The 22,265-nt window shown below is 49.3% G+C and overlaps 1 protein-coding gene across 2 annotated transcripts in view; it reads left to right on the top strand.

Moving 5' to 3' along the window:
• Positions 1-22,137: 22,137 nt before the first annotated feature.
• Positions 22,138-22,265, top strand: part of HMGXB4 (HMG box domain containing 4) — a 26,069-nt gene continuing 25,941 nt past the window's right edge. The window contains exon 1 of one of the 2 annotated variants that reach the window (XM_004675707.2): positions 22,138-22,208. The gene's annotated coding sequence lies outside the window, so the exon portion shown is untranslated. The remainder of the gene's footprint in view (positions 22,209-22,265) is intronic. The other variant, XM_004675706.2, reaches the window with a different exon arrangement.

Genomic DNA, 22,265 nt, shown 5'->3' with positions numbered 1-22,265 from the left:
AGGAATCCATAAAGCTATCTTTAGTCACAATTGAAATGAATGTTTATATAGAAAACTCTAAGGAACCTACAAAAAAACTAATTTAATAGGCAAAGTTAGCAAGTTCACAGGTTACAAGATCTAAGTATATAAAAGTTAATTGCATTTTTAGGTACTAGAAAGGAACAATTAGGAGATTAAAATTTATTAAAACAACATAATTAAGCTTGCATCAAAAATTAATTATCATAGAATGAATGTAACAAAATGGTGTGCATGATCTCCTTACTAGATAACACAAACTAACAAAAACAAATTTTTAAAAAAGAACTTCCTGGTAATAAAGAAGCCGCTAAATAAAGGAAGAGGTACCAGCCCATTCTCTTCAAATTTATTTTTTATTCAATGCATTCTTGGTCAAAATCCCAGCAGACCTTTTTTGAGGAAAAATTGATGGCCCTAAAATACATGGACGTACAAGAGACCTGAGATCACCAGAAAATACAACTTTATGTGATAACATTAGAAAGTTAATTAACATTTTTACCTTCTTCCTCAACAAAGCCAGCATCTGATAACACTTCAGCTAGTGTTACTGCCTTCAGACTTACTCGTCATTGTTTTAATTTTGGGGTGTTTTTTAAGCTCATATATTGGACATGATAGTGAATGTTTTATGACATCAATGTTTGTTTAGAGTCACCCAGACACTTATTTGCTCCTGTTTCTTCTTGCAATTAAAACCTTCTTCTAGGGACCTTTTCCTGCCTTCAGGTTTCCATCCTTTAAGAGTTTCTTTTCTGAAAATAATGTTGGTTAATAACAGGTGTGTCTATATGAACAATGCCAGGCCAGTTTGGTGAAAGGGATGTGGAGAGGGAAGAGTTAAATCCAAGTGGCCTTACACACCTTTCTTCCTTCTGCCCTCAGTCTGCCCATGTGCAATACCAACGTTGGGCAACCTCTCTACCTCAGACTGAGCTGACACACGAGATGCAGCTACTCGACAGGAGGTGATGTTTATTATGCATCCACATGGTTAAATAAATTTATTTAAATGAATGGCTTTGATGTGTGGCAAAGCCTTTTGAACACTGAAGAAAGATTCAGTTATAACCACCATGGCTTCGTTGTTGGGTGTCCTTTCTTCATTCACCAAGCAATTTTAAAAGGACCACAAGGTGACGTACATGGATCAGGGGGGTCTAAGCTAAGGGATACAGCTCCCAGCCTTGGAGAGCAACCGGTCTGCTTTCCCCATCTGGGGGAAGAAGCATCTCCTGGGAGACAAGCATGATGTACAGAACCAGTGAAGAGCCAATGCATGCATGGGTGTACACAGGAGGGCATGTGGTTTTCTGTCTGCCACTTAGAAACAGGCTGTTAAATTATCTGAGTCCAAGATTTATCCCTGCTGTATTTTGCCTGTGTATCATTTTTGGCTATTTATATTCAGATGAATGAAACCATCTGCATCTATTTTCCACTTTCTGACTCATTTCCATTAATTTAACTACCTAGAGGCCCATCCACGTTGTCACGAAAGTCACGGTTTTCTTTTTCACAGCTGTATAGTATTCCATCGGATATTTGTTTCCGTTTCTTTTCCATTTGTATTTGGATGGTAATAGAGGGAATGGGGGTGGACATGAGGAGAGGAAGGATAAGGGAAAGAGACAGGGTATTGGCACAGGTGGTTTGGTAAAGGGTGAGTAGAACATGTGCACATATGGAAGAACGAAAAAGTTACCCCAAAATTATTTTTTTAAGAAAGCAGACTCTTGATTACTAGAGAACATAAAAACCCATGATGATGGCTTTGTTTTGTTTTGTTTTCAAAAACAAGTTAAATAGTGAAGCCTTGTGGCACGCGGAGAGACAGTAGCAAACGGACTTGTGTGCCATTCAAATACAATAAGGGCTCTTGAGTGCATTGGTCTTTTCATTTGCTGTGTAAATATAAACTAATCAAAAAAAGAAATCTATCCTTGTCAAGCTTGAGCAGAGGCCAGGCAGGGCAGAAAGAACAACAGAGAGGGCCTTTGTCCACACCTCCGTGGATTTTCATGTCCACGTCTATAAAACAGCAGTGACAGTTTCTGCTTCCCTCCCGCACCCAATGGCAGCTGTGTGCTGAATGACTACCAGGTGCCAGAGGCCATACTGGGACCTTCCCTCGAGCCTGTCGTTTCCCTTCCTTTCCATGGTGCCAATACATGGGGGTTATCTCAGTGTAACCCAGACCCCCGAGAGTTTCCCGGCCCCAGGGGTTTGAGGGATTGCTGGGAAGAGGCACGCCTGGACTCAGCGCTGTCTGACTGTGAGGCCTGTGTCACCGATGCCACCTTTGGGAGCCTGGGACACCAAGGAATAAACTGGGCAGATGCCCCCTGGTCGGGAAGCAGCCTGAAAGCCAAAGTGAAGGACAGCACCCACTTGTCAGCACCCACTCTTTGGCCTCCCCCACCCTTGTCAATGCTGCAGCTGGAATTAAGGGCCCAGATGTCCAAAAAGCCACAGAGGTCCTTAGTGCTGCCCCCCTGAGTTGCCAGGTACCCATGAAGAAATAGTCCCACGTGGATGGGGTGGCATGAGCCCTTGCCTCGCCTCCAAGGCTCTCCCAACACAAGCCCCATCTCCACGGAGCCCTGCACCCAGGAGGACCCACACGGGGATCCCAAATTAGCTCAACCTACCTCCCAGCTGTTGGATGAGCCTAATTAGACCAAATTAATAATTTATTCAAGCAAAATGAGACATGCCAAGCATCTCCGGGGAGGCAGTAAAATGATAACGCCGTCTTATTAGGGAAATGTGTCAACACCCCAAGCCAGGCCAGCTCTTTGGTTCTGTGATAGAAGCGGGAGTTCCAGTTGACATGATCCAGCTTCTGAGGCCAGTTCCTGCCCCTCCTCACCTGCGTCCCTCCCCCCACACACTCCCTGCCCTCACACCCCCTCCTTCCCCTCTTCTTCCTCCTCCTCCCTCTCCTCCTCTCTCTTCACCTGACACATCATTAACCTAAACTTTCAAGAGCATTCTCCCCCACCAGAAAGGAAAGCAGATGACAAGCTAATATTTCCATGTCACACACTGAGTGATTCTTACATAAAAATTAACAGGCACTTGACAAAGTCATAATTACTAACTAATGATGCATTATGCAATTTCCATAATTAGTCATGTTATTGATATTTCCTTCCGACCACAGAGCCGGTAGGGCCACCTTTATTTATAGCGAGACAAATGGCTAGTCTGTGTATAGGTTGTTAAGAGAGAACTTTCTGGAAACACTTCCCTTCTAGCACGCACACCCAGACCTACCAGCACCCTTGTGTGGGACAGCACCCCCCCCCCAATGCTGCCCTCGCTCTTCTTCGAGCAACAAGAGCCACTAATCACTTGTGCACAAGGGTCAATGCAAGGACTGTGCAGAGGGCTCCGGGCGTCACACAGACCCGTGTGACCTTCACACTCTGTGCCTCAGGCGCTGTTACTGGCCTCTCCTCTAGATGAAGCACAGAGAGCTGATGGGTGCCCTCAGGCCTCACACTTACAAAACTGAGACAGGGCCCTCCCTCGTGGTGTAAGGGGTTAAAGCACAGCACTATTAAGCTATTGCAGCCACTGCAGCATGAGTTCAATCCCCGGCCAGGGAGTGACCCACATGGCGCAGCAGACCTCTCCTGTCTCCCCACTGCTCCCCTCAGCAGTGTTTTTCAGTGGATCCACCTGTTCTGCTCCCCACTCTGTCTCTGGTGAACCCTCTCAGCTCCCCCTTCCGCACCAGGAGTCTACACCACAGCTCTTGTGTGCATAAATAAATAAATCTCTAAAAAACAGGAGAGGATTTGGACTACACAAATGCTTACACATCCATTATACACTACTCAAAGACCATCCACACTAGCCAAGCTGGAGAGATGTTACTAGATCAAGAGAACAAAAACAGGAGTGTCCTAAAGCTCAGAAGTGCACCAGAAAGGGCACTCACCCGTCATTCTTCCACACCATGGAAGAATGTCAGGCACTGAGGTGTCAGCACTGAGCTAGATGCTAGGGAAACAGAAGGGAGCAAGGCAGACCCGGCCTCTGCCTTCACGGATGATAGCCATGCACAAGAAACTAAATTATACGATGCTCTCAGAAAGTGATCAGCGCTACACAAAAGATAAAACAGCCGTGTGCCTTCATGGCCGGGAGGGCTCAAGCTCTTGGACATACGACACCTGTTGGGAGTGACCAAATTCAGAGATTTACTGAGGGACTGGATAAGGGCAGTAATAAATCAGGCCTTGCATCCAAAGGTGATAAGGTGGTAATAAATTGGACCTTGCATCTAATTAACGGGTCCTTGCGTTGGATGGGACTTGATGAAGGTGATAACGAACTGGGCCTCACATCAAGGACACAGCGATGAGTCACCCCTTGGAAATCTGAGCTTAGGACCTATATAAGAGACCCTACCCCCTTACTGAGTTAGCAGTAGCTGCGGACCCCACTCTAGGGGCTCGTCTCAACTGCTGTCCGGGAGCAATAAACTCTGTCTGCTCAGCCTCAGCCTTTCTGCCTCCTGCCTTCTTTTCTTGCGGCCGGTCACAGAAGTTGGGACAAAACAGCACCATCGCTGCTAAACTAACACCATCCAGTGAAACCCTGACCAAGTTTTAGAGACCTTGATTGTCTTTTTTTTTTATTAAGATGTATTTATTTGTGCATACAGAACTGGGGTACAGGACAGAGGTGCAGGGGCGTTGAGAGGATTCACCAGAGACAGAGTGGGGAGCAGAACAGACAGACTGACGAAAAACACTGCTGAGGGGAGCAGCGGGCGGGTCAGGAGAGGTCAGTCGCACCCTGCGAGTCACCTCCGGGGCTGGGATCGAATTTGTGCTGAAGTGGCTTTAGCTTCTTAGCGCTGCGTTTTAACCCGCTGCGCCACCAGGGAGGGCCTGACTTTGATTGTCTGTGTTACAAACTACACCATGAGCTGTCCCTGGGGTAACACGTCAAGCCACAGTGTGCAGAAGTGGCAATGACACCCCCGGAACCAACCAAAGCCCTTGCACAGCTCACCCCCATGTCCGGTGCCCGCACCACATCACAGCCAGGCAGAGAGACAGGCCGAAGGGTGCTGGAGGAGCTGGAGCCAAGGGGAGGGGCCGCCTCAGGTTGTCAGGCGATTCAGCAGCAGTCGGGGGAAGGCGGCCTTATCACAGACCTTCTCCTCCAAGGCCTGGCGGGGGAGAGGCGGGAGGGAAGAGAAGGGGGACGTGACTATGGCCAAGATAATATTTAAAGTAACTTACAGCGTCACGCAGGCTAGGCCTGGTGTTCCTTCACACAGCCAGGCCTCTCCTCCCAAGTCTTGGGAAGTGTTCCTCCGAGCAGTTTGCCGGCCTCTTTTGGAGGAACCAAGAATTAAATCAAAATTACATGTCTCTCCCCGCCTCTCAGACCAGTGAAACAGTGTAGGCTCATTGGCTCCTGGAGGCTGGGGGACAGGGGTGGGGTAATAACTATGCTCTGAAGTCAAAGACCATTGTGCAGCAAGCGGCACCTGCAGCCACCCTCCTACAGCAGCTGTATTATCAACTGGTAACTGAGCTTTCAGCCCTAAGCCACAGCCTGGAATGATGCCCCCAGGTGAGTAAGAACTGAAAGCTGCTTCTAAATAAGGCTAGATCAAAGGGCTAGTGCTTTATAAAAGCAGCCAGAATCTCCACTGCCCACACCCTGCCTTTCAGGCCCTCTCTATTTTCTGGAGGTTCCACTGCCTTTACCTAAAATAGAGGTCCCCAAGGAGAAAGACAGAGGAGCTCTATCAGTTTTCTGGTGGGGCAGCCAGAAACGTTCAGTGGCTCAAGGATGTTGGGGCAGTGTGCCTGCAAATCTTTCGTTCTTTGCTTCATGTTACGAAAGGGCTGCTTCAGCACCAGGCATCCTGCCAACATTCCAGGTAGGATGAGAGGCTGAAGAAGATAAAGATAATTCTTCTTATCCTTTTTACCTGTAAAATTAAAGTTGTCTCAGAAGCCTCGCCCCTACTCCTACCAGACTTCCATTTCGCATCTCACTCAGTAACATTTGATCGCATTCAGTACCTATTTGGACTTTAGATTAGTCTTTAAGGGAGAAAATGAAGGGTTGGGAGGGTGGAGGAAGGACTGGGTTAACCAACTAACAGTACAGGGTAGTGGAAAGAGCACTGACCTAGGAGTCATACGATCAGGCTCTCCTACCACCTGGGTCTTCTTGTCTGTTTCCCCCCACCCCAAGCTAACTAAGAGCTTCTTTAGAAAAGAGACTTCTCGTTTACCACAGTGATGAGCAGGGCACGTGGTGCATGATAAGTGCTATATCAATGTTTGTTGAATGAATAAATAAATGAGTGGGGGAGGGGATCTAACAGCTAGAAGCAAAATCTATACACCCAATTTCAGACTATTGACAAGATAATGATGAGTCCTGGGGGAACTTCCCTTTCCTACGTGTGATCTGCCACCTTGTCAAACTCTCCCCAGAGGTCTCCCTTCTCTGACTACAGGATCAAATCCCAATACAGAAAAGATTCTAGGACGCTGAAATTAAGACAAAGCACCAAGCACAATGTGGGTCAGAAGTAAGCATCAAAAGCAATTCCTACAGAGCTTCAGAAAGCTTAGAACCTTAAAATTCATCTCAGAAGGGGCTGCTTTTTAGTAGATGCTGGGCAACAGCACTCCAGGCCACACGCTGCGTGGTAGAACAGAAGGTTCGGACCCAATATCAAGAAGAATGTTCTTTAAGTTATAGTTGTGCGGTCGTGAAACGGGCTACCTCCTAGAAACAAGTTCCTCATTCACCCAAAGTCAAACTGATGAAGTGTTGGGTTACAATAGTAAACAATATGAAAAGGTAGCTATGCTTAGTGATGATAAGCTGGATAAGCCAAGGTCAAGGTACTGCAGATGTCTGAAATCGGATCGGATGACCTTGAATTTCCTTCCAAATATAAAATCTGTCTTTCTTGTCCTGATAAGCCTTTCCGAGTTATTGATTTCATGTAGGACTAAGAGCCTCTAGGGAGGATGTAGAAGACGCTCGATAACTATTATTAAAGAATGTAAACTTAATTATAGACCAACAGACTGGTGGGGAGAGGAGGGAGAGTCCAACTTCAAGGAAGCAAGAGTCAAGAGTCTTCCATCTACCATCATATCCAAAGACCTGAGCACATGAAAGAGATTCAATGAAACATGAGTGAGTGCCATCAGGAAATGCAAATCAAAACCAGAGATGCCACCGCTCACCTGTGAGCATGGCCCCTATGAAAAATACCAGAAACAACGAATGTTGGCAAGGTACAGGGAAGAAAGAATCCTCATATCTTGTGGGGGGACTGTAGTCTGGTAGCCCCTATGGGAAGCAGTATGGACGTTATTCAAAAGATTAAAAATGGACACACCATGGCCCTCCCTGGTGGTGCAACAGGTCAGGACGCAACACTGCAGGCTGGCTGAACCACTTCAATGCGAGTTTGATTCCCAGCCCGGGAGGTGACCACATGGCGTGGCAGACCTCTCCTGTCTCGCCCGCTGCTCCCCTCAGCAGTGTACTTCATCAATCTGCCTGTTCTGCTCCCCACTCTGTCTCTGGTGAATCCTCTCACCACCCCTGCAACTCTGGCTTGTACTAAATCTTTTTCAAAAAATGGATTCACCGTATAATCTAGCAAGTTCACTCCTAGGCATCTACCCAAAGAATACAGAAATGCTCCTTCAAAGGGGATGAGAACTGTATTCACTGCAGCTCTGGAATCAACCCAAATGCCCAGTGTCAGACGAGTGGATAAAGATGTGCTGTAGAAACAGTGAAATACTATTCAGCTATTAAAAAAAAGAGAGATGAAAATCTGCCATTCGTGACAACATGGATGGAGCTGGAGGGGGTGACGCTAAGTGAAATAAGTCAGAAAGAGAAAGACAAATGCCAGCTGGTGCCACTTGCGTGTGGAATATACAGAAACAAAACAAACCCCTGAAGTCTGACTGCAGATGTGCGTCCACAGGAAGAGGAAGGTAAAGGATTGGGGAGTTGGGGGGGCCCAGTGGACGATGGCGGAGGATTATTGGAGTTTTGGTCATGAGTGTGGGTAACCTATATCTGAAGAGGTGCAAGCCTATATTCCTGAGATACACAGTATTGTAAACCCAGCCACCACAGTAGAAAACAACACAGGACCCTTCCGGGTGGTGCAATGGGTTAAAGCGCAGCACAATGAAGCTGTCCACAGCCACGGCCACTGTGGCCTGGGTTCGATCCCCAGCCAGGGAGTGACCCACAAGGCACAGCAGATCTCTCCTGTCTCCCTGCTGCTCCCCTCAGCAGTGGATTTCCGTAGATCCGCTTCTTCTGCTCCCTACTCTGTCTCTGGTGAATCTTCTCACCACCACCTCCCCCTACACCTCTGGCCTGTACCCCATTTCTTGTATGCATATGTGAATAAATCTTTTTAAAAAATAGAAAACAATATATTTGTTTAAAGTATTGTAAACAGGAGTCGCTGAGGTGGTAGGGGAGGACAGGACAGAGGTGCACAGAGGCAGGATAGGGGTGAGACCAGGGTCCTTGAAAGATGGGAACAACAGAAGAAATAAAGATAAGGAATACCAAGAAGTTTTGTTATGGCTTTTAATGTCGATTGCCTTTGTCATTTTCTCAAGAGGATTGCAATAAAGAATCAAATTGCCTTTTCAATTACTTTTGGATTGTGAGCAGATAATTCTCTGCCTGAGCTCGTGTTGAGAATAGACATAAGTGGCCCACCTGCATACGAGGTTTAATTTTTCTTAACGTCATGGGAGACCATGACTCAGTCCGTTGGCAATGATGTCTCGAGGCACCTGTCTTAGCCAGGACGAACACTCTGTAGAATTCTCCAGCCATATTGTCACCTGGAAGGACCAAGGTCAAGTCTGAGGTCCACTGGTGTCGTCAGTTTGCTGTGATTAACGTGTCCAGTGTTCCCCTTGGTGTTTCTTTCATGCTGTTGCTAAGGAAGCAGGTGGCCCCACACAAAGGGCCGCAGAGAAGATGAGTGTGTGGTTGTGATCGGACGGTGACGGGACCGTGATCGGACACCTACAACCTCTTGGGATATCCTGACAACTCTCGGGCACAGACGGTCCTAACCAGCAGGAAGGAAGTCCTGGACCCTCAGTGCTGGCTCTCTAGGGTCCATGGCACTGGCTCTGGCGACCCCCCAATGGGTGTTCTGCCTCTACTGCCTTCCCCTGCTGCGTTCCTTTTGCATCTTTTCACCCGTGAACACCACCTTCAACATTTTCTGTCATACCAACACCAGATATTACCTGAACTCATTCCTACAAAAAGCCCAAGATGCAAATTGAAACCACACTGAGATACCAGTCCCCCTCAGTGAGAACGGCCCATGAAAAGAAAGGGTTTAACAAATGTCAGGGAGGTTGCAGTGAAAAAGGAATTCTCATCCTGTCGCTGTGGTTTCCGACACCATCACCCGGCTTGTTCCAGCAGCCCCAACAAGCTGCAGGATGCCAGCCCCCCGCCGCCCTCCCTTGCTCTGAAGGTTCTGCCGTTCTTCTTCCTTTGCACGTGGGTTCCCTTCCACTCACATCTCTGAACAAGCATCACCTCCTCCATCCGAACATCCCTGTCTCCCGACCCTGGGCCCTGGCCAGATGTCTGTGCTAAAAGAGCACCGAGAAACACTTACCAGGCACTTACTCTACTCGGGGACTTGGCTGGCATCTGTCATTCAATCTCCCCATCCATTCTTAGATGGCGCATGATTTCTGTCCCCATGATACAGAGAAGAAAACTGGAGCTAAGTGTCTTGCCCAGGTAAGTGGCGATGGTCAGATTCAAAGGTGTGCGACTGACTCCAGGGGCCGCCACCTGGCGCACTCCCCCAGGACAGCTGCACTTTGCTGCTAAGCTGTTGGTGGCCTGTCTCCTCAGAGTACCATCTTGTCTGACCCCCCGGGGCACCTCTTTGCCTCCAACACTTGACACTCTGCCTGGCACATCTTGGAGTCCATAAAGGCTGGGGGAAGGAGGAGAAAGGAAGAATGAATGAATGAGTGAATGGATGAGTGCCTCAACCACACACTGGGAGCCACTTGCCCCAGGGATCAGAAAATCCATAGTCCCTTTGGCTGTGGTTATTAACAAAGAACCCCAGTGTGGGGCAGTGAAAATTCCAGCATGCGCCGTCTGTCCACACAGCCTCCCTCTGTCTCCCCACATGCACGTCTGAGTGAACAGATAACTCATGCTGAGATTTACTTAAAAGGCATTTAACTCAGCTCACACGTCTGCCGACCAAGCCTATTACTTGCAGAAATCTATTCCATGCATTACCATTTTGATTTCCAGCGCAGAGAGAGGCGGGTAGGCTGGTAGGATTCTTCCTCTTCTTTTTTTTTTTAGCTTCTCACCAGTTGAGTTACTGTCTGCTTTTGTGGAATAAATTGCTATCAATTGAGTTACCAGCACTCTAAAAAGGGGGAATATATTCTTGATGTTATCCGGACAGCTGACAACATTATGGAAATACACAAAGTGTGTGTCCAGGTTTATGGGAATGGTGATGCCCTGTGATGAATGCTGGGAGAAGGGGGTGCAGGAGGGCAGTTGGAAGAATGGGGTGGCTGTGGCCTTAGACGGAGAGCTACCCGCATGCTGCCAGAAACAGTCTCTGCAGGGCAGCTTTAGGCGAGAAACGCTGGGAAGAGTGTGGAGTATACAAGAGTAATACACCAGGGCTAACTGCAGAAGTAACAGTTTGGGGTGAGATGCCAGCCCAAGGAGAACGGAGTTGGCAATGGTGTGGGTGCCCATTTTCCCTCAGGTGGGTCTGCTGTTGAGAGGGTTTGTGGGAGTGGGTGCCAGAAACCCAGGAGCTAAGGGGGGCAGCAGGAGAAAACCCACAGATGCCCCCACTTGCAGGCAGCCACAGGATGACATGACTAGGCACAAGGCAATTTTCTGGCCCTTCTTCCTCCCTCCTCCACATCCCCCACCCAATGCCCACAACGCTGGGCGTCAAAAAGAGCAGCTCTCAGTGGGGTAGAGGCCTCTGTCTGTCCCCCTCCCCCAAACCAAGGCCAAGGCTGCTTTGACCCCAGCTCGGTTTAGGGGGTGGGGAGGCAACTTACCTACTTGGGAAAACACTGTTGCTCATGGTCAAATGGACTGCGCCCCAGGGCCCTCACTTCTCAAGAGTCTGTCTTGCACACCCACGGTCATGGGTCTTCTACCTCAGATGACAGGTGCCACCTGTAGGCACCAGCTCTCCTCTAGCCAGGATTCCAGGAACACCCCATGAGTCCTGATCAGCATGTGGGAGGCACTGCTGCGGCTGCTTGACCCAGAACTGATTTCCTAAACTGAAAGGCTGCCTATGCCCCCAAGCATGGGGCCAGCAGGAGTGCCCTGGCAGGATGGAGCCAGAGGGGTGGCAGGGAGGAGCAGTCGGGAGGCTGAGGGGTGACTAGCAGAGCAGCCTGGTCTGACCGCAGAGGGATCTGTGAGTCACCGGGACACCTACGTACCTGGTAAAGTGGTACCTGGAAAGTGACTGAGGTTACCTGGGGAGCATGTGCAAAGCCAAGAGGCAAAAAAGGGGGCAATCCCGTGGAACCCCCAAATTGGGAACAAGTTCAGGAAGGAGACTGTAGGAGGAAATGAGCGGTGGGGTCCATAAAGTGACAGAGCTCTGTGAGATACGTCCTCCGCTCCTGCCTGGTTGATGTGTCCCTGCGTCAGGGATGCAGAGCTGAGACCGGCGAGGCGCGGTGTCCCGGTGGTCCTGACGGGTGGGGTGGGGCAGAGGCAGGGGCCCCTGAGATCTGAGCAACAGCGAACATCTCAGACCTGCACGTGCAACCTCCAGGCATCGGACCACTCGCGCGGGGTCGGCACAACCGGGTGGGTCCCGCGAGTGCGGCTGTCCTCCCGGGATTCCGCAGCCAAATCCCGCCACGGGGTCCGCGCTCCGGGGGGCAGCGCTATATAACAGTGGCCGCCAGGTGGCGCCCGACACCGGCGCGAGCGGCTGGATCTCGGGCCGCGGGGTCTCCTCCAGGTCCGCACGTCGGATCCCGGCGGTGGATGCCGGCAGCTCCCCCTGCCCGCAGGGGCTCCCCAGAGCGGCCAGGCGCGCCGCCGGACTCCGGGAAGACTAAACACAGGAAAGCCATTCCAGCCTCGCGCGGGCCGACCTGGGCATCCGCCCCTTCCTCCGCCAGAAGCCACGAAGGAGAAGATGGACTCGCCGGACCCCAGAAAAGTCACGTCGGAACCTGTCTCCGCGTGGACAGACCACAGGGAACCCACAGACAGAGGCCCGTGGGGGAACGTGGGCGCAAGCGCAAGACGTGCGGTGGAAAGGATGGGGTGCGGCAGACTCGTGGGGGCATGAAACAAAGGAAAAGAGGAGGGGGTCGGGTACCGGGGTGGGGGTCGGGGGCTCCCCTGGATCTGAGAGCGATTTCAGGGCCTTGGCTAAATACCCACAGAAGGTGTCGCTGCCTCCTAGGATAGTTCTGCCTGTTCTGAGGACCCTCCAGCTCTGCCCACGGATGATGCTGCGCCAAGCTTGCCTCCAGTCCTGCACGTCCTGGACTTTTTTTTGGCGAGGTGGGTTTGTGACAAGCTGTGACCGCTCCCTGTGGCTGCAGAGAGCGACTTGGAGCGCATCAACATCAACATCAGTGTACTTGTTGATCATTTGCTTTAGGAAATGTCTATTAGGAAATAAAAGATTTATTTGTGCACACAGGAAAATGTCTTTCTTGTGCTAACTTTAGGAAAATGTCTATTTCTTGTGCTAACTTTTAAATTGGATTGTCTTCAAAAGGGGAGAGGATCCTGACCCGCCCGCTGCTCCCCTCAGCAGTGTACTTCATCAGTCGGCCTGTTCTGCTCCCCACTCTGTCTCTGGTGAGTCCTCTCACCACCCCTGCACCTCTGGCTTGTACCCGAGTTCTGTATGCATAAATAAATAAATCGTTAAAAGGGGGGAGGAGATATTTCAAAGGGAAAATATGGGGAAAGGAGCAAAGAACTGCAAAAATTAGGATTGCTTAGAGATTACCAGGGAGAGAAAAAAAAAGAAAAATAATAATCTTTGCACTGTTCTTGGAGAAAGCTGAGGCACTGAGCTGGAAACCATTCCATAGTTTTTAAAAGTTCAATAAGATGGCATTTGAAGTGTAACATGGCATCTGGTTAGTTGCTGTGAACATTCGCTTTTGCACACAGAAACCCAGAAGGTTCCCCACTGAGGATCCAAGACCTCCTGCGATGGCATTAGCAGCACTTAGAAGGTTCTGTCCAGGGGAAGGCATGGGCTGGAAGGGAAGACAGAAACAGAGAATAAAAAATCAGGGTCCTCCCTGGTGGCACAACAGGTCAAAGCGCAGCACTAAAAGCAAGCCATAGCACTTCAGCACAAGTTCGATCCCCAGCCAGGGAGGTGAACCACATGGCACTGCAGACTTCCACTGTTTGGCCCACCCGCTGTTCCCCTCAGTAGTGTCTGACTGCTTTGCTCCCCACCTCTGTACCCCAGTTCTGTATGCATAAATAAATCTTTTATTTGAAAAGGAAGAGGAAATCAGAACGGTGCCGAGCAGGATAAGGGAGTGGACAGGAAGCGGTATGCTACAGTGAAAACTGCAGGAAAGGTCTGGTGAACTCTAGTCCAAGGCCACATTTAAACTTGGGGAATGGAGACCCAACGTGGACAAAAGGAAAAGGTAAAAGCCTGGCAGTGGGACTGCCCCCCACACACACACACTCGTTCACCCACCGAACCTTCAAGGCAGCTAACTGTTCTAGGGACTGGGCAGCCAAGTCGCTCAGGACAGACCCACAACGCAAAGGCAGGGCTGCACCTCTGTGGGCATTTACTGTCTGTGCTGCTCGCCAGGATCCCTGCCACGGCGCGCTCCCTTCCCAAGTTATAAAGTGTTTACAGGAGCAGGGGAAATATGGATTGGGGGGGTGGGGGGATCCCGAGACTTATTCAACAGTCCTTTCATGGAAACATAGCACCATATTATTGATGCAAAAACTGATAGAAAGTTAGAAGAGGCCAGTACAAGTTGGAGAACCCAAAGCTTAAGCTTTTTTGGTTTTTATAGGAATTCTTCAGACCACGCAGTGGAAAGTGCTTCTGAGCTGGACCAGCAGCATCCTCTAGTGGTCATGTGGAGGAAGGCCTCAAAGAGAGCGCGTCTCTCTAAGCCTCGCCAGGTCAGTGTGGGCCTCAAACTCCTAGAAATTCCTCCCCACCCCACCACCACCACCCTAACCCGGTAGCCTCACTCTCCCACCCCAGAGTTGCACCACGGTCATCAGACTCTCAGAGAACAGTGCCCAGACAAACTTAGAGCTTGATGATGCAGGGAACCTTAACCCCTGAGCTTGTTTCCTGAAAATAAGCTGTACTGTCAAGATTAAACCAGTGTCTGCTTGAGAAGGGGGTTCTGAGGATGAAATAAGGTCACTGGCAGGTGCATGCATGATACAAAGGATGTTTTGTTACGCCAGTGATTCTGTAAGGACATTTTAGAGATGTTGACCTATTTTCCTGCTTCTGGATCAATGTTTCTGAAGCAATTGCCTTTCCTGTGTACCCAGGAAGGACCCTTTCCCACCCCAAGAGCCCCCACCCCCAGCACTGCCCTGTCCCAGGGGCCCTCACAGGCTTGAGGACATGAATGAATGAATGACAAAGTGGCCCATGCAGCAGGGCTTAAAATAGAGCCACCAAGCACCTCCTTTTTTTCTCTTCTAACCACATTATTCTAGTAGAATAATATCTATGACCATAATAATATAAGATCTGTGTTCTGTTACAACCTGTTTATCATGTGATGTGTTCTAATCACATGTAACTATATACCGGCATAATTTAAGCTTTCTACAAGAGATGCAAGACTTACGCAAAGCATCCTCCAGATTTCCCACCTCTGTGCAGATGACCTTGCCCCTCTTCTCTTGAGCGGTGAGAGGCAGACGCCCTGTCTTCCGACCCGTCTGCAGCAAGAGCTGAAGTGATGTTCCTTGGCCCTCAAGGCACAGTCCATAAAAACAAGGGCATTCTGGCATGATGATGATGTCCCATCATGAAAATAAACAACATGAGCACATTGCTACCATCTATTGCACTTGTTTCGAGTTCCCCAGTTGGCTCATCCACAGAAATGAAAATCCAGGTGCACACATTCCATTCCGGTGGTCGATTTTTTTTTAAAGATTTATTTATTTATGCCTACAGAACTGGGGTACAGGCTAGAGGTGCAGGGGCAGTGAGAGGATTCACCAGAGACAGAGTGGGGAGCAGAACAGTCCAACTGATGAAGTACACTGCTGAGGGGAGCAGCGGGCGGGCCAGGAGAGGTCTGCTGTGCCATGTGGGTCACCTGCAGCCAGTTTGCAGTGCTGTGTCCCAACACTTTGTGCCACCAGGGAGGGCTGATGTTGACCCTTTAAAGGAGAATTTTAGGTTTACAATAAATTGAGACAGAGGTGCAGAGATTTCCCATATACCCCTGGCATTGACAGGTTAGTAGATTGTAGGCATCATGGAAGGTTAGGAAATATTCCTTCTTCTTGGATTTTTGGGAGTAATTTAAGTATACATAAGTTCTTCTTTAAAAGATTTGATACAATTCACTTGTAAAGACATCTGGTTCTGGGATTTTAGGGGATGGAGAGATTTTTAATTACTGTTTCAATTTCCATGATTGTGATGGTCTATTCAAATTTTCTGTTTCTTCCTGGCACTGCACTGTTCTACACATGCATTCACTTCTTGTTTTTTTTTTTTTTTAAAGAATTATTTATATAGTCATACAGTAAATGGGGTACAGACCAGAGGTGCAGGGGTGAGAGGATTCACCAGAGACAGAGTGGGGAGCAGAACAGGCAGATCAACAAAGTACACTGCTGAGGGGAGCAGTGGGCAGACAGGAGAGGTTTGCTGGGCCATGTGGTCATCTCCCAGGCCGGGGATCAAACTCGTGCTGCAGTGGCTGCTTAGAGACCAGGTCTGTCCTAGAAAAGCAGAGACAGGCGACACCCCAGAACAATTGACAGGCAATGTGGGGAAGCACAGGGCCTAAGTGTGAACCGTCTCTGGTGAATTCTCTCATCCCACCCCCACCCCCCATCTCTGGCCTCCTATACCCCAGTTCTGTATGCACAAATCTTTAAAAAAAAAAAAAAAGAAGAAGAAGAAAAAGAGGTGACTTGGAGAGCGTCATCCAAGCTGAGCTTGAAAAATAAAGGTGACTCCAGAGTTGGCAAAAAGGGGCAGTATTTGCGGGGTGCATATAGACAGGATTGTTTCAAACAAGACTTTCCTTAGTTAGGGGTTTTGGGGATGTCTTATCAAACTGATTATCAGCTATTTACTGCTTGGGCTTGGTTGGGTTTACATTCCCCAGGAGGGGTTCCAACTGGAATTAAATTAGCTACTATGGGCCCTCCCTGGTGGCGCAGCGGGCTAAAGCACAGCACTGAGAATCTAAAGCCGCCTCCACATAAGTTCGATTCCCGTCTGCCCCGGAGGGCGCGGCAGACCTCTGCTGATCCCTCTTTGCTCCCCTCAGCAGTGTCCTTCGTCGATCTGCCTGTTCTGCTCCCCACTCTGTCTCTGGTGAAGCCTCTCGCCGCCCCTGAGCCTCTGGCCTGTACCTCAGTTCTGTATGCACAAATAAATAAATCTTTAAAAAAAAAATTAGCTACTATGTACTGGCTTGGAGACCAGGCCCAGAGGCGTGGTATGGAGGAGTCCATTCTGGGCCCCCTCTTTAACATTGCCCACCAGTGCGTTTCTCCCCAGTCTGGGCACGAAGAAGCTTCTTGAAAACACAGCTGGGAGGGGCCAAGCATGCGTGAACCTGCCGCAGTATTTGCAGGGATCCCCATTCTACCTTCCTAGCAGGCAAGAGAACAAAGCTGCCTCACAAACTAAAATGAGAAGAGGCTTCATCATGTTGTTTCTGCGGAAATTCTGCTGTCTGAAGGGAAAGCCTCTCTTGTCACACCCACTGATGACCCAGGAGCCAGATAAAGACAATTTGACAAAGCCCGCCCAGACGTTCCGGCTCTGCAGGGCCGTTCTTTAGACACGAACAATTAAATCCTGCTTTGCTTTGTCCAATATTGGATTATGTTGCTCTGGACAACTCAGAACCAGAAGCCCTCCTCTCAAGACAGTGACATTCTGAAGGTTTTTTCCCTTCATAAACTAAATTAAACTTGGGTTTCTTGAAGTGCTCTGGGTAACATCTGTCCGACTACTTCCAGGGTTTGAGTCCTCCCTTAGACAATCTAATAAACTTTTTCTGTGTGTTTCCAGGACACACGTGGGGAAATTGTCCTGGTCCGGAGAAGGTCCTAATCAAGCACATTAAATGGGCCTGCTGCCTCTGTCCTGCACCGTCAGTGGCCTGAGGTCCGGTGAAGGAGAGGAGGCCTGCCCTGGGACCGCCAAGTTTTCCCGCTGCTCGCAGCTGCCCCTGTCTGGATCAGAAACCCACCTGACCACACCCCTCGCCATCTCAATCAGCCAGGCGCTCCTGTCCCTCTTCGCAAGTTTCAAAATTGAAGAACCAAGATAGACAGTATTTTTCCATCAGGGCTCAGAGGAAGACATTGCCTCATTAAAAAAAATAAATATATAAAGGTGGGGGGAGTTCGATTAAGGGGATTCATTATGTGGCAGTGGATGGAAAGGAGTATGGGTGGGGTTTGCCACCTGCTTATACGAGAGTGCATTATAATACTGACACCTGAAACCTTTACCACCTCTTAAACCAATGTTATTTCATTAAATAAAAACAAAGCACAAGGGCCCTCCCTGGTGGCGCAACGGGTTAAAGCACAGCACTAAGAAGCTAAAGCCACTTCAGCAAGAGTTTGATTCCCGCCAGCTCCAGAGGAGACCACATGGCGCGGCAGACCTCTCCTGACCTGCCCGCTGCTCCCCTCAGCAGTGTACTTTGTCGATCTGCCTGTTCTGCTCCCCGCTCTGTCTCTGGTGAATCCTGTCACCGCCCCGAGCCTCTGGCCTGTATCCCAGGTTTGTGTGCATAAATAAATAAATCTTTAAAAAAAAAAAAAAGCATAGAGTCTTGGAGAATTGGAAAGAGTTTAGAAGCTTCATAGCTGGATTCACGAATGGGGTACAGCCCATCTGGCCAGCAGGGGTCACTAGGTGGCGAGAACTGCACAATGGGAGCTTTTCATGGGCAGAAGCAGTTGAACAAGGTTATTAGCAACAGAAAGGAAGGTCTGGCGGCAGTTACCTCTCCTGGATGGGAGGCCTGGGTTCTTATCATGCAGATGGCCTCATACCTGCCCAGGAAATCCCCTTTCGTCGGTTTAAAACTCCACTTCAGGGGGAGGCTGAAACCGCAGGTCTGTTAGGTATTGAGTTTTGAGCTGCGTTGGCTTTGGCGGGCTTCCCTGGGTCTGTTTCTTTCGCTGACTCGTCCACTCCAAAAACCAGGTTCTGCACATCCGTGATGGGGTTACCTCCAGTGTCTCTGACGCTGGTCTCGCTTCCAGATATTTCTCTCCGCCTCTCCTGTATGCCATCTCCGCTTATTTTCTCCCCCTTAAGACCCATGTCCCCCCATCCCCCCATCCAACTGCAATGTAAGCACCACGGGGTCAAAGAGTCTGGATTTTGTTCTTTGTTCTAAGCCGGGCATTTAGCACCTCACACAGGCTGTGTTTTCAATAAATATTTGTTAAATCGATCCATGGAGGCACTTGCAGGGGTACAAGACAGCGAGCGGGTTGAGAAAGCGGACTGAAGAGCTCTGTGATTTCAGGCCACAGGTTATAGTGAGCAAAACCTTGTTGTGCCCCATCACCCCCATCAGAAATGGGACCCACGAGACATCATGGGACCAGACCCGTGGGACAGTTGGGTGGACAGCTATGGTGTTTTGTTTTTTTTTTAAATCCTAGTTGAGTATGTGATCTAATTTAGCCAGGAAGCACACCCCACCCTTGTTCACCATGAATGCTTCTTCAAGTGGTTGCTTTCTATGTGACACGTAATCCAATTCAGAAAAGAAAAATCAATCCTATATCATCTGCCAAAACTAATGGCATGAAGTGTTGCGTGTGACCAGCTTCGGGCAGTAACACAATGGCTACCTGTGTGACCTCTATGGGCAATACCATGCTGGCTGGGACTGCGCCTGCATCCAGGTAACAGTGCCATGTCAGCTTTCTAAAACGGAACCTAAAGCCTATATAAGAGATTCCTCCCCTACAGCACTCGAAGTAGCTGTGGATCCCACCCTAGGGAGCTCAGTGTCAGCGGCTGCCCCGGAGCAATAAACTCTGCTTGTTCCAGACTTTCCGCCTCCAAACTTTCTTCCTTGCAGCCCGGTCTCAGAAATCGGGACCAAACATAAAGCATCTTTCTCTCTAGGGGCCTCCCTGGTGGCGTAGGGGTTAAGTCTCAGTGCTATCATACTCTGTTGGCCTGAGTTCCATCCCCAGCCAGGGAGCTGACCCACAGGGCGCAGCAGACCTCTCCTGTCTGTCTCGCCTGCTGCTCCCCTCAGCAGTGTGTTTCAGTCAATCCACCTCTTCTGTTCCTACTCTGTCTGGTGAACCCTCTTACCCCCTGCCCCCACCGAGGCCTACATCCCAACTCTTGTATGCATTTACAAAAAAATTCTTTCTCTCCAGGGACGCTGCCATAGGTAAACCTGGAGTCATTACAGTCACCACCTGGACCCTGTGGGCTGTCCGGGAGCAGCTGAAGCCCCTCCCTGGATCCATTTGGCCTGAAGTTATCAGACATTTTCAAAGAATTCAGCCAAGAGATTTCTCTTTTGCTTGTGAAAAATTTTGATTCAGATTCCTCTCACAACTGCAAATATCCCGATCAATTCACTCAGGTACCGAAGAACCAGAAGGAAATACATCCTTAAGCTTCTTAATATCTGGCAGGGAAGCCTGACTTCAGGGAGAATTGCCATCCAGGTGAATTTTGTTGATTAACTTCTTGGTTTTTTTTTAAAAAGATTTTATTTATTTATGCATACAGAATTGGGGTACAGGCCAGAGGTGCAGCGGGGCGGTGACAGGATTCACCAGAGAAAGAGGGGGAAGCAGAACAGGCAGATTGATGAAGTGTAGTGCTGAGGGGAGCAGCGGGCAGATCAGGAGAGATCTGCTGGGCCATGTGGGTCAGCTCCTGGCCCTATGGGTCACCTCCTGGCCATGTGGGTCACCTCCTGGCTGGGGATCGCACTGGGGCCTTGGGCAGTGGTAGCTCCGAGACTTAATCCCTAGGCCACCATTCACCATCTTCTTGGTGAACAGGATGACTATATGTCATGCGAAGAAAAAGGAATCCGTGACGCTAGATATATTTGATCTTTGCATTTACATATTGGGAATCAATTTTAAAACTGTCTGAGGTGTTTTAAGACCTTAGCATCATCGCACAGTTAAGAGCAGTGGAAAAACTGAATCTGACCTACTCAATGCGCAGGCAGAGCGCAAGATAACAGTGGAAGGAGCACTAAGGCAAGAGTCCATCAATCTGATTCCTAAAGCTTATTGATGACTGATTGTACCAGTGCGATCCCCACGAATAGGGGCAGTGCAGGTTGCCTGCCCCGCCCAAGGAAGGGTGGAGCTGAGCAGTGAGGAGACCCTGAAAAAGACTGGGAGGACACTGGAGCCTGGAAGCCTGGAGGAGCACATGGAGCAGAGACATGTGAAGAAGCTGGGCTGGCTTCTCAGCCCTGGACTTGTACCAGGGACGTGGGGGACATGGAAGGAGACACTTGGAAGAGACGTGGGTGAGAAACGCATGAGGAGGCTGACAGAGGCATCTTGCTAGCCTTGTGTTGACCTGTATATTGACTTTGCTCTTGTCCTTCCAGACCTGCCTGGTCCCTTCTGCCTTTTCCTATGTGTCACCACCAGAAGGTGCCTTAGACTTGAGCGATCTTTCAGGCCTGGGTGGCCCTGCTTTGGGCCCTGCGTGGCTGGGCATTTACCTACAGGGAGAGGAGTAACTTTGAGTCGTCCATGGGGAACCTATTTTAACTATATATTTGTGTCTTCTGTCTATTGTACTAATTAATACACTAATTGTATTAATTAGTTCTCTGCTATTGAAGGTCTCACACTAAGTGTATGTTTTGTCTTTATGTGGCAGATGGCAGAACCCAGCTGTGGTTTTTCATTTCTTTCTTTTTTTTAAGATTTATTTTTTATTTATGCATACAAGAACTGGGGTACAGGCCAGACTTGGGGGGTGAGAGGATTCCCCAGGACAGAGTGGGGAACAGAACAGGCAGACTGAGTGACCTCACCTGCTGAGGGGAGCAGCAGGTGGGTCAGAAGAGGTCTGCCAGGCCATGTGGGTCACCTCCTGGGTGAGGAACCCGTTGTGCCACCAGGGAGGGCCCCCGATTTTTCATTTCTATAGCTAGTTTAACAACTGTGTTAATCATGTCTACCCCCACCTCCGGTTTCTGGTCTTGTGACACCTCCACCCTAAATTTTCTATGCTTAGCCTTCACATTTTTAGAAATCCTTTAAAGTCTCTTAAAAAGACGTGTTCTTCCACTTCACAGAAAAATGCCCCCCAAACTCACACATTCTCTCTCTCTCACCAATGTAGATGGTAAATTTGAAATAAGTGCCACTACTAGTCTTAGTGAATCTAGGCATTGCAGAGGAGTTATTGTTAAAAAATATGTATCTTGACGGAACTAGGTTGATATTTTGGAAAGAACATTTCATTCAGTAGTGTTCTGATTCTTTAGAATCAGAAATTAAATAGTCCTTTGCCTCCTGCTCCAACGACCTGTGTATCGTTGAGCAAGTCACTTAACCTTTCACTCACCCGTAAAATGTTGTCAAATCTACCCCTGCCCCCACCTCGGATGCAGTGAGGATTAAAAGGCAGAAGGCCTCCCGCCCACCTGGCAGAGCAAACTCTGCAGGTAGCAGCTCGGAGGTTTATCCCGCTCAGCGCGCATTCGATGAGCTCGACGCTCTTCCAGACGCGGGAAGCCCCTTTCCCAGCCCGAGTTTGCGCTCTGTGCTCGACTGAGGCTCCCTGCCGCTCGCGCTTTTCTCTCCTTCTCCAAGATGGCGGCGGTCGGCGGCGCTGAGGCGGGATCCGGACCAGCCGAGTGAAGGTAGCGGCGAGCGGAGCCCCCACCTGGCCGGGCCCAGCCCCCACCCCGAGGCGGCGG

The sequence above is a fragment of the Condylura cristata genome, unplaced genomic scaffold (assembly GCF_000260355.1).
Source record: "Condylura cristata isolate star-nosed mole 26May11 unplaced genomic scaffold, ConCri1.0 scaffold00004, whole genome shotgun sequence".
Classification (NCBI taxonomy): domain Eukaryota; kingdom Metazoa; phylum Chordata; class Mammalia; order Eulipotyphla; family Talpidae; genus Condylura; species Condylura cristata.
The sequence above is the reverse complement of the archived record's forward strand: the minus strand, read 5'-3'. Positions and strand labels throughout refer to the sequence as shown.